Source organism: Hypanus sabinus, chromosome 20 (genome assembly GCF_030144855.1).
Source record: "Hypanus sabinus isolate sHypSab1 chromosome 20, sHypSab1.hap1, whole genome shotgun sequence".
Taxonomy (NCBI): Eukaryota; Metazoa; Chordata; class Chondrichthyes; order Myliobatiformes; family Dasyatidae; genus Hypanus; species Hypanus sabinus.
Window position 1 is genome coordinate 70,515,463 of NC_082725.1, and position 13,310 is coordinate 70,528,772.

The 13,310-nt window shown below is 39.6% G+C and overlaps 1 protein-coding gene across 1 annotated transcript in view; it reads right to left on the reverse strand.

Moving 5' to 3' along the window:
- LOC132378624 (rab effector MyRIP-like) overlaps positions 1 to 4,287 on the reverse strand; it is a 561,180-nt gene extending 556,893 nt beyond the window's left edge. The window contains exon 1 of the mRNA XM_059945729.1: positions 4,131 to 4,287. The gene's annotated coding sequence lies outside the window, so the exon portion shown is untranslated. The remainder of the gene's footprint in view (positions 1 to 4,130) is intronic.
- Between the last annotated feature and the right edge of the window lie 9,023 nt (positions 4,288 to 13,310).

Below are 13,310 nucleotides of genomic sequence, written 5' to 3' on the forward strand. Positions count from 1 at the left end.
AAATCTCAACATCCTCACAATTACATCTTTTTAGTTTGTTTTTAATCTTATTGTTTTTCTCGTGCTGCATCAGACCCAGAGTAACAATTATCTTGTTCTTCTTTACACTTGTGTACTGTACTAGAAATGACATTAAACAATCTTGATCCTTTATCCTGAACTTGCATCTTCTTACCTCAGTCAGTCTTGGCCTCCATGCTCAAGGTTGTAAAAGATGTGATTACAGAGCAGGCTTTTCTTTCTTTCCCAAACACTATTCATCAGAGCTGACTGTGGACCTCAACAAGAGTAAGTCAAGGGGAAAGACCCCAATCCTCACAGAGGGATCGAAGGTGAAGAGAGCAAGCAATTTCAGGCTCGTGGGTGGTAATATCTCTGGGAATCTAACCAACATATCGATGCAGCCTTAAAGAAAGCACGACGGCAGCTATATTTCATTAGGAGTTGGAGGAGATGTGGTGTGTCACCTGAAATACTAGAACATTTCTACAGATGTACCATCTGACTAGTTGCATCACCGTCTGGTATGGGGGGTGGGTGTACAGGCTACTCTGCAGGATCAAAGTAAGCTGCAGCTCCATCATGGGTACTAGCCTCCCCGGCATCCAAGTGGAGCCTCAAAAAGGAGGCATCCACCATTGAGGTCTCCCACCAGACAGGACATGCCTTCTCATTGCTCCCATCAGGAAGGAGGCTGAAGGCACATTCACAAACAGCTTCCACCCACGGCCTCCTCCACTGTCGTGATGAGGCCACACTTAGTTTGGAGAAATAACACCCTACACTCCATCTGGAGAGCCCCCAACCTGCTGGCATGAACATCCATTTCTTGAACTTCCAGTAATGCCACCTCCCCCTTCACCATTATCCATCCCTTTTCCCTCTCTCATCTTATCTCCTTGCCCCCCCCCCCCACACTGCTTCCCTCTGGTGCTCCTCCCCCTCTTCTTTCTTCCATGGCCTTTTGCCCTCTTCTATCAAACTCCCCCTTCTCCAGCCCTGTATCTCTTTCCCCAATCAGCTTCCTAGCTCGTTACTTCATCCCTCCCCTCTCAGTTTCACCTGTCACCTTGTGTTTCTCTCTCCCTCCCCACCTTTTAAATCTACTCCTTGGCATTTTTTCTCCCGTCCTGCTAAAGGCTTTTGGCCCAAAATATTGACTGTTCTCTTTACCGCAGGTGCTGCATGGCCTGCTGAGATCCCCCAGCATTTTGTGTGTGACAGCTTCTTCCCCTCTGACGTCCAATTTCTGAATGGACATTGAACCTCACTACTGTTGTTTATTTCTGTTTTTGCACTACTTACTTAATTTACTATTTAACATACATATGTATACACTTACTGTAATTGACAGCTTTTTTCTATATTTATCATGTGTTGCATTGAACTGCAGCCGCTAGGTTAACAAATTTCACAAGATATGCTGGTGATATTAAACCTGATTCTGAATCTTGACAATCCATTCATCTCATTACACAGCTGATTGTGAAAATTCTGTACTCTGGGGTTTTCAACACTCAATGTGGAAACACGATACACTTCAGCTTCAGTTTCAGTAACTCACTAAAATGCTAAGCTTTTCCAGTTTGGCAATAAGGTTTTACAACTACTGATAACCAGCTGGGAAGTAAAACCTATTAGTGGCTCCCATAGCTAGCTGTAGTCTCAGAATCTCTTTTTAGCAGTGCATAAACTAGGTTGGGCTTGAGTGGTGACACCTGGCCTAAAATGACAACAAAAACCTTTGCCAACTTACCAAGTCCAAAAGTCAATGCTCAAAGTTAATGTAGGAAATGAGGTGGATAATTAGTGCACAGCAAGCTCTCATGAAAATGACACATGTTTGGCAATGTTAATTGATCCTTTTTAACCAGAACTATTGTGCTCCTCTTTAAAAATAGCAGCAAGTGAACTTTATTTTCACTTCTACCTGAGAGAAACAGCTTTAACCTTTCATACCTCATCTGAAGAATAAAATCTGTCAATGAAGAACTTTCTCACTGCCACATCAGCTTAGATTTTGTTGCCAAAATCCCATAAGGGCAACCTTCAAACATTATGTCTTCGAGGTGGAGATGCTGCTGCAACAAGCAAGATGCAGGAAGAACTAAACAAGTCTGGCAGTAGCTGTGGAGAGAAATGTAGAGCGGAGCTGCAGATGCTGACGTACACAGCGACCTACTAAAATTCAGGCATGTAAACAGTCACAAGTTCCAGGAAACAATAAACATGTACACTGCTTCCTCAGACAACAGAGGGAATAAAAGAGATTTCATAAGCACTTTCAAGACTAATCTCCTCATGTGGCATTTAATTACAGTTCAAAGAAGAGGGCAAACAACTTACCCTTTTTTAAGATTCGTATATACGCTATAATCAGATATTCCTTTGATGGATTTGTTGCTTTAATCAATTTTAATTTGTTTCAATAAATGCCTTCTCAGAAGAACAAACTGAGATGTGAAGTGGGTGAATGCTACTAACTGAATGTAGTTGTGATAAATGGATATCCATATTTCTGCAGCTGGTCTGCCATCTGCACACAGTTTGTCTATTCTCCCAGTGACCCCCATTCCAAAGAGGTGAGTAGCAGTGGGTAATCGGCTGGTGTCAATGGTTGTGGGTGACGCAGGAGAACATGAGGAGCATTAAATAATGGAATTAGTGTCCATGGGTTGGACTCAGTTTGTTATGGCATCAGACCCAGTAAAGATTCATCCAAATTGTAGCAAAGATCAAAGAACAGCAGCAAATACTCCAAAATATAAATTGCCTCTTAACCATGATTCTAATCAAAGTTTGAAAGAGGACTTTTTTCTAGATAAAAGAGTGAGTTAACACTTTCTGTTTCTGACCATCAAGATCAAACATTCTCATCTAAACAATTGTTTATAGCAAAGCTACCACAACTCAAACCACATGAAGGATCCTCCTTAATGCACCAGTGCAAATGTAAAGCATCACACACAAAATGCTCAACAGGCCAGGCCGCATCTGTGCAAGTGAATGAAGCGTCAACATTTCCAGCCCAGTCCCTTCCTCAGTTGCCTGCTGTACCCACACAGCAGCTGTTTTATATTAGTCTCTGGCGCACAGTGCAACTCAGTCTGATAAATTTTGTGGGTTCACACCTACTCCACTGGAGCCAGGGAAGCAGAGATGAACACCAGTGCACAAGCATTCCAACAGGCCCCCATCAACGTGAGTCACTATGCCGCCGGATCCAAGATGCACATGACAAACAGGTACGATTTTGAGGAATAGTGTTGACAATGCCATAAAGATAAAACATTTTTGTTCTTCAGTTCATTTGCTTGGAAGTTATCATCTACACTGATCATAAAATAATCCGAGGAGGACTGAGTTAGGATTGGTTCAGCCCAAGTTAGTGCATTACTGAAAACGCACGCTTGTAAAATATTAGTTTATATGCACGATAGGCGACAGGAACGTGCAGCCAGCACAAGGATGAACGCCTGTGTCTCATTCACAAAGAAGGAACAGATTCAGCGCACACTTCCATGGTTCAGGTTTCCACTCTAAGGTCCTGTCAGCTCACTCTGCAGCCGGCCACAGAATATTGGGGGGGGGGGGGTGCAAGTGTCAGCCGTGCCCCTTTCAGGAAGATGCGGGCAAGTGTGCAACTGCAGGATACTGAATCACCGGCGAGCGTTCTTGACAAGAGGGTGGGGTGGGCGAGGCAGGGGTACCGGCTGGAATCTCCGGAGAGTCATTCAGCATCAGGTCAACTGTGTATTGACCAGCAGCCCGGGGCTGGAAGTGACCTCTGGCAAAGACTTGACAAGCTGATGCGGTAGCCCAGCGCTGTCGCCGCCCTCACCTGAACCGCCACGGTTCCAGCTGGGACTGCCTGCCCCAAACCAGCACGTCTCTCTCCCCATCAGCCGCTTCTCATTCCCCGTTCTGCACTGCGCTACGCACCGTCCGGCGTGAATCCTTGCATCGGGAGGACACGCCAAGCTTGTGTGTCGGCTTCTGCTCTAAATCTTACAGTGAGGGAATTAAGGTTATTAACATATGCGAGCGCTATCTGAAAATCAGCACAAAAATGCAGTTGGATTTCTCGGTGCACGGACAGGTGACTCTACCCAACCCCATCCCCATCCTACCTCGCCAAAGGCTGACAGTTGCTCAGATGGTCCACTCACCCAGATAACGGCCGTGATCAGCAGGAGCGGGCTGAATGGAACCGGAGAACGGGCACAGGGCACGTGACGAAGGTGAATTTGTATGCTCGCCGGTCTTCACATGCAGATGTGGACTGAAGTTGCTCAGATCCCGAGCAGCACCAGGAGTTTGCGAGTTCCAGATGTGACTGAGCACCTGGTTTAGCGGCGCGGCGACACGACCAATCGATGCTGGACCACGGGACGCAGCTGCGCCTGTTCCAACCAATCAAGATGGGCGATCGAACAATTGGTCGTCTCTGGAATAGCCTGTCGGCTATTGGTCGCGGTAAAAGCAAGCACGTACGTGGTTGGTTGATTCCGGAACCTCCGGCTTGACGGGGGGAAAGGGTGAAATGACTGGGGATCTAAAATACTTTGGTTCCGTTCCTTTATGCAGTTTGAGACCAGCATGCAGTTGAATTACTCGTGAGAAAGTGCTGACAAGTCATTGCGCTCCTAGTGAACGTGCTCCCACAAATGGGAGTTTCAGGATTTAGACACAGAAGGACCTGCAAAACATTTCTAAATCAGCATGGTGTGCGCCTTGAACAACAACATGCATTCTGTGTTGTTCCCATTTATCTGCTGTCCGTGTCCCTAGTTGAGAAATGTTGGGAGATTAGTAACTAGTACAAACTCACCTGGATTATTGCTGATATCCTGGCATAGTGCCACGTGTCTGGCATACCCAAATATCTCTTCACCCTTTTAGTAATGAAAAATGCGTCAATGCCAGTTTTGAATGAACTCAACCAAGGAGTCTTTATAGAGCTTCGAGGGTGGACAATTCCAAAGGTTCACGCACCCTGCATGAAGAGTTTTATTCACATCACAATCCCACACAGCACACCGTTAATTTTGAGCCTGTGCTCATGGTTCCAGACTCAACAGCCTGGACAAACTTCTGGCGGCGTCCGTGAAAAAAAAATGCTGAAAATCTGAAATAAAAACAGGAAACTGAGTTCCTCCAGTGTTTTCAGAATTAGGGTTATTATCACCAGAATGTGTCATGAAATTTGTTAACTTAGCAGCAGCAGTTCAATGCAATACATAATATAGAATGATAATAAATAAATTACAGTATACGTATGTTGAATAGATTTTAAATCATACAAAAAGCGGAAATAATACATGTTAAAAAAGTGAGGTAGTGTTCATGGATTCAATGTCCATTTAGGAGTCAGATGCCCTGGGTGCTGGAGGACCTTAAGATGAAGATGTCCTGGGTACTTTGTAGGCTACTACCCAAGATGGAGCTGACTAGATTTACAACCTTCTGCAGCTTCTTTCGGTCAGTCCTGTGCAGTAGGACAGGAATTTACTCATAAGTTAAGGTTGTTGCAACCACAACCTGGCACTTTTGTGCATGTTGCTTTGGATTTCCACCATCGGCGGATTTTCCTTTACTTTACTTTCTAAATCTTTTTATTATTATTAATAATAAGGACAAAATACAAATGATATATTAATAAAAAAAAGAAATTACAAACATACAAATTCCATTACAGATGAAAAAAGACATAAACAATAGTTACAGTATTAATGAGTTTACCAAGACATAAACCATACAGTATATGTATGAACATGGTAAGTCTAAATATTTCATAATATATGATACAAAAAACAGAAAAAAGAAAAAAATATATATATAATGCAAAATTAGCTAATCTACTAATCTAATAACTAATAAAGAAGAAAAAAGAAGCAAAAAAGAAGAAAAAAAAGAAAAAAAGAAACATTGGGAAAAGAAAGAAAAAAAAGGGCTGTTTATAATATCTCACAAGAATAAATATTCATCAATGCCGTCACTTCCGGTCCTCTCAACATACATAAGCTAAAAGCTGGGAAATCAAATGAACTTGGCACAGGGTCATATTGCATCATATGAAAATGTTGAATAAATGGTCTCCATAACTTTTCAAATTTAATAGAAGTCTCAAAAACACCACTTCTAATTTTTTCTAAATTTAAACATAACATAGTTTGAGAGAACCAATTAAATACAGTGGGAGGGTTAATTTCCTTCCAATTCAACAATATAGATCTTCTAGCCATCAGAGTTAGAAATGCAATCATTCGACGGGCAGAAGAAGATAAATGAAGATAAATGAGATAAATAAAAGATAAATCATTGGTAAACCAAAAATTGTGGTAATAGGATGAGGTTGTAAATCAATATTCAAAACCGCAGAAATAATATCAAAAATATCTTTCCAATATTTTTTCAAAAACGAACATGACCAGAACATATGAGTTAAAGACGCGATTTCAGATTGACATCTATCACAAATAGGACTGATATGAGAGTAAAAATGAGCTAATTTATCCTTGGACATATGGGCTCTATGTACGACCTTAAATTGTATTAATGAATGTTTGGCACATATCAATGATGTATTAACTAATTGAAGAATTCTATCCCAATTCTCACTAGGAATAATAAGGTTAAGCTCTCTTTCCCAATCCTTTTTGGTCTTATAAAGGGGGTCTGAACATATCTTCATAATTATATTATAAAGTTTTGAAATAAGCCCTTTTTGAAAAGGGTCTAACTCAAACAAACTCTCCAAAATATCCGAAGGCACAAAATTTGGAAACGTAGGGAGCACAGAACTTAAAAAATGTCTAATCTGTAAATATCTAAAAAAAATGAAATCTAGGCAAGTTATATTTGTTGGATAATTGCTCAAAAGATATAAAACAATTGTCCAAAAATAAATCAGAAAATCTTAACAATCCCTTAGTTTTCCAAGCCAAATAAGCTTGATCTATAATGGAAGGGTGGAAAAAGCAATTAAATACAATAGGACTATTTAAAACGAATTGAGTCAGCCAGAAAAATTTCCGAAATTGAAACCATATACGTAAAGTATGTTTAACTATCGGGTTGTCAATTCGTTTCGGCAATTTAGAGAGAGCAAAAGGGAGAGAGGTCCCTAAAATAGAACCCAGAGCATAACCTGATACAGATTTAATTTCTAAACTCACCCAATGAGGGCCGAAAGATCCACCCCAATCTTTCAACCAACATGACAAATATCTAATATTAACTGCCCAATAATAAAATCTGAAATTAGGTAATGCTAACTCACCTTCCTTCTTTGTCTTCTGTAAATATATTTTACCTAACCTGGGATTTTTTTTCTGCCATATATATATGAGGAAATTTTTGAATCAACATTAGTAAAAAAAGATTTCAGAATAAAAATTGGTATCGCTTGAAAAATATATAAAAACTTAGGTAATATAACCATCTTTATAGCATTAATCCTACCTATTAGAGATAAAGATAAAGGTGACCACTTAGTAAACAAGCCTTTAATCTGATCAATTAAGGGTAAAAAATTAAACCTAAATAAATCTTTATCGGTTTTTGTGATTTTGATCCCTAAATAAATAAAAGAATCATTAACTAATTTAAAAGGTAAATTTCCATATATTGGGACCTGTCTATTCAAAGGAAACAATTCACCTTTATTAAGATTTAACTTATACCCAGAAAACTCACTAAATTGAGCCAACAATGATAAAACTGCTGGAATAGATTTCTCAGGGTTAGAAATGAATAGTAATAAATCATCTGCATACAAAGATAACTTATGAATGTCTGTCCCACGATTAATACCCAAAATATCCTGTGATTGTCTGATGGCAATTGCCAAAGGTTCTAAGGCAATGTTAAATAGTAATGGACTAAGAGGACATCCCTGTCTAGTGCCCCGAAATAGGCGAAAAAAAGGAGATCTTTGATTATTGGTAAACACTGAGGCTACTGGAGTGTGATAAATCAATTTAATCCAAGATATGAATATCGGACTAAAATTAAACTTCTCCAACACATTAAATAAGTAAGGCCATTCAACTCTATCAAATGCTTTCTCCGCATCTAATGAAATCACGCATGCTGAAATGTCATGTGAGGGAGTATAAACAATATTCAGTAATCTCCTAACGTTGAAAAAAGAATAGCGATTTTTAATAAAACCGGTTTGATCTTCTAAAATAATTTTGGGTAATACCTTCTCCAATCTGGATGCCAGTAGCTTGGAAAAAATCTTGGAGTCTACATTCAATAAGGATATTGGTCTATAGGATGCACAGTCAGTAGTGTCTTTATCTTTCTTCAATATTAGAGAAATGGAAGCTCTATAAAAAGATTGTGGCAAATTCCCCAATCTAATTGCTTCCTCAACAACCTTACATAACCAAGGGGAAAGAGTAGTGGAAAATTTTTTTAAAAATTCAACTGTATAACCATCTGGACCCGGTGCTTTCCCAGAATTCATTGAGGAAATAACCCCTTTAATTTCTACATCCGTAATAGGAGTATCCAATATTGAAAGATCATCAGATGATAATCTTGGGAAATTTAATTTCCCAAGAAAATCACACATGGTATTACGATCCTGAGGGAATTCAGATTGATACAGGGAGGTATAGAGGTCTTGAAATGCCTTATTTATCTCATCATGATTAACTGTCAAATTCCCATTCTGCTGACGACTCTTAGTGATTTGACGTTTAACCAAAGCATTCTTCAATTGACTAGCTAACAGTTTACCCGATTTATCACTATGTATATAAAAATCAGATCTGGTTTTCATTAATTGATTTTCAATCGAGGATGTAAGTATTAAACTATGTTCCACTTGAAGTTCAACCCTTTGTTTGTAAAGTTCCTTACTAGTAATCGAATATTTCTTATCAATCTCTTTAATTTTATCGACCAATAAAAGAGTTTCCTTCTTAGTATGTTTTCTCAAACCAACGGAGTAAGAGATAATCTGCCCACGTATATATGCTTTAAAAGTGTCCCAAAGTGTTCCGCAGGAGATATCATCTGTGGAATTAGTTGAAAAGAAGAAGTCGATCTGCTCCTCCATAAATTTTATAAAGTCCGAGTCCTGCAATAAGGTAGAGTCAAATCGCCATTGTCTGGCATTAGAAGCTGTATCCGTAAATTTCATAGAAAGTAATAATGGAGCATGATCAGAGATAGCTATAATATCATAGTTACAACTGATTACCAATGGAATAAAACAAGAGTCTACAAAAAAATAATCAATTCTCAAATAAGAGTGATGGACATGTGAGAAAAAAGAAAACTCTTTGTCGTTAGGATGCCGAAATCTCCAAACATCAAAAACTCCATTATCAGTCAAAAAAGAGTTAATACAAGTGGCCGACTTATTAGGTAAAGTCTGAATAGATAAAGATTTATCCATCAAAGGATTTAAACAACAATTAAAGTCACCACCCATTATTAACTTATATTCATTTAGATTGGGTAAAGAAGTAAATAAGGACTTTAAAAAGTCAGGACAATCTACATTTGGAGCATAAACATTAACCAAAGCAACCTTTTTATTACAAAGTATACCCATAATTAACAAAAATCTACCATTCGGATCCGAAAAGATATCATGTTGAACAAATGATTTGAGAGTTAGGGGGCAGAAGTTTAAGGGAAACACGAGGGGGTATTTCTTTACTCAGAGAGTGATAGCTGTGAGGAATGAGCTTCCTGTAGAAGTAGTAGAGGCCAGTTCAGTTGTGTCATTTAAGGTAAAATTGGATAGGTATATGGACAGGAAAGGAGTGGAGGGTTATGGGCTGAGTGTGGGTAGGTGGGACTAGGTGAGATTAAGAGTTCGGCACGGACTAGGAGGGCTGAGATGGCCTGTTTCCATGCTGTGATTGTTATATGGTTAAATATAAATGGAATAGAGGAGTCAATAAAAATTGAAACTCCTTTTGCTTTAGCGTTCGAATTTGCATGATACTGTTGACCCCGCCAAAACCTAAAAAAACGAGATTTGTCCTCCTTCCTCACATGAGTTTCTTGTACAAAAATGATATGAGTATTAAGTCTTTGGAATACTTTGAAAATCTTCTTTCGTTTAATTGGATGATTTAAACCATTAGTATTCCAAGACACAAAATTAATGGTCTGAGCCATAATTCTAAAATCAATTCTTTGGTAGAGAAAGGGTTAACCAACTTGTAAACTCATGCACCCGGAAGAGGAACAAAAGTAAAGAGAGGACCCAGAAGTGACGACAACGCAGACATATTTGAAGTTCAAAAACAGCCCAAATGAAAATACTAACACAAACTGATGCAAAAAAAATAAAATTAGAAAACAGACCATCCCCCCACACCCCCAAGAAAAAGAGAAAAAGCCAAAATATGGCTTGAAAAAGGAAAAAATTCTACCCCTATGTCAGCGGAAGACCACTCCGTATATAAAGGATATATAAAAAAAACCACCCCAACTTTACAAATTAAAATCGCTATACTAAAAACCATATTTCTAAATATAGTTAGTTGTAAAAAATAAGAATATAGTCACTAAAAACTTATAAATCGGGCTCTAGCCCAGACAAAACAAAAAATATTTAAGCTATGATAAGCGATGCATTGTAGGAAGAAGACGAAAGAATAAAAATAACGCCATCTTAAACAAAACCAAAAATCTTTTTCAAAAAACCACCATCTTAATCAAAAAGAATTCACCTTCAAAGGGTTAAAAATATACCTTCGAAGGAACAAAGTTAATAGACAAGACTATAGTATAATGGTTAAAGTGTATGAGACAAAGCAATTGATATGACGAAAACACACTTTAACTTAAGTATAAAGTATAGGATAAACCTACACCAATAACCAGAGGTTAATTCTGGTTTAAGAAATCGAGAACCATCTTACACGATCAGAATCGTTCATTTATTAGAGACTGGTGTCTGTAGCAGTAGGGAAGTTCTTCTCCAGATAACTTCTCGCTTCTGAAGTTGAAAGAAAAACCTGATGAGGGACATTCAGCGGAGAGATTCGAAGCTTCGCAGGGTATAGAAGCGCAGGTTTCAGATTTTTCTCATAACATTCAGCCATCAGCAGTTTGAAAAGAAGCCTTTATTTCAAAAGATCAGGACTAAAGTCTTCAACCAGACGGAAGTAGTATTCTTGAAATTTAACCATTCCTGCCCGACGAGCTGCACGAATAAGTTGTTCTTTGTCGTGTACATAGTGAAACCGGACAATTACAACCGAAGGTTTGTCTGTAGCACTCGGTGATTGACGCCGAACTCTATGTGCCCGATCCAATAAAGGAGGGTTATTTGGGAAAATCATCGGAAACGCTTCTTTTAAAAGTTGAGCAAAATATTTCGAAGAGTCATCTTTTTCTATGCCGTCTGGAAGACCAAGTATACGTAAGTTCTGTCTTCTGGACCGATTCTCAAAATCGTCACTCTTGGCTTTAAGGGCTTCCATCAGCTTAATGGTCAAAATTAAATCCTGTTGCAGTTTTTCAATAGTCAAATCTCGCTTCCGTGCATCTTCTTGCAGAGACGCGATAAGAGCTTGTTGCTGGTTAATTACTGAATTCGTCTTAACCATGTACTCTTGAAAAGCCTTTATATCTTCTTTAAAAAATTGTTGTAGTTCATCAAATTTTTTGTCCAAAACCTCCATAAACAATTCATAAGTTAATTGAGTGTGCTGTGGCGGAGCCTGCTTCTTTCCGTTACCGTTCGGATTGCGTCCGGGATCCCGTCCCTTAGACCTGAGAGACATTTCTGTTTGCATATCTTCAAAAGTTCACAACAAACTCTTAACAGTAAGTTCAAAACAAAATTAACAAAGAAACTTTTGGTATAGGTAAAAATAAGCTGAATAAGGGTGATCAAAGGTTAAAAAAAAAGTAAAGGTTGTGGAGCGAATCCAAAACAGTACTCACTCCATGAGTGTCTCCCGCTGACTCTCTCGGCGGATTTTCCATGATTGTGAAAAAGGGAAAATGCTGGAAATATCCAGCAACTCAGGCTGTAAATGTGAAAAGAAAAAAAGAATTAACACTTCAGGTGGAAGCATCTTGTCTGAACCTTCACCCTCTGTAGCCGAAAGGCACTGGAGCCAAATTAGGCCATTCAGCCCATCAAGTCAACTTCACTGAGCTCTATAATTCCTGACTTGCAACTTGTGAGTTTGGGATGTTGGGATGTGAGTCTCTCACCACTGGATCCCCACCGTCTGAGAGGCTGACACAGCCACAGTGAGGCAGGCTTATTTGAGTTAATGGTAGATCTCTACCTGAAAACATGGGCAAGGCTCTAACAACACTGACAAAACACCTTGAATCATTAAGATGCAGTAGGCTATGAGTCAAGTGCTGATAATTGGGATTTGTACAGGTTGTTGATGGTTGGACAAAGGGCCTATTCCCATGTCCTATGATCAGAACCAGAATCAGATTTATCATCACTGACTTACGTGAAAATTAAATCTTGTGGCAGCAATACAATAAACTTCGCCCCGTAGTCTTGCTCTTGCTGCACGTCATTTCCTGAGGAGTTGGGAATCAAAGTCGGCAGCAGTGAGCATCGCCACTTCTGCCTTTCTGATGAAAGGAAAGCCAGCGTGATGTGTCTAGGTACCCTCGGGCAGGGAGTATTGAATTCTGATGCCCTCAACCTACCATTGTCTGTGTGAGCACGACCCTGTCTATGAAAGTGTTTCTTTGTGAGGTGAGGTGAGGGCCAGAGTCGTCCGTGCATGTTGCGTCCTAGATGTCTAGGTACGCAAGCCAGGGCAGTACGATATGGAGAGCGAGCTGTTGCCTGTGTAGCAAGCTCCCCCTCTCCACGCAACTGGTGAACACAAAGAAATAGCAGAGACCGATACAGTTTGGTACCAGCAGCGTCGCAGGAGTTGCCAGTCAGCGTTGAACTCAACATAGGACTCCTGTTTTTTTAATGTCTATTTATATCAGTTCATCATGGGGTCGCAATGCCAAATTCCTTGATGCTGATGACAGTCACGCTCAGCTCTTTGATCAATGTTTATACCAAGTCTATGATGAAATCTGGATCTAGATCATCCTGCTGAAGCCAAAAACTGCTTACCATTCATTGTGCAAGTGCTACGTGAGAGATAGGTGGCATCCAGCAGCTCCTACCATCCTGGTGCTGCTGATGGACTTCAGGACAATTGAGTGCTTATTAGTTGAAGGTGAATACGTAATGCTTTTTGTGAAGAGGAAATAGCTGACAGATTTATCACATGGCTGAGCAGCTGTCACAATTTGCTTGGAGTTACAGATAGTTATGGAGAACAACTCTA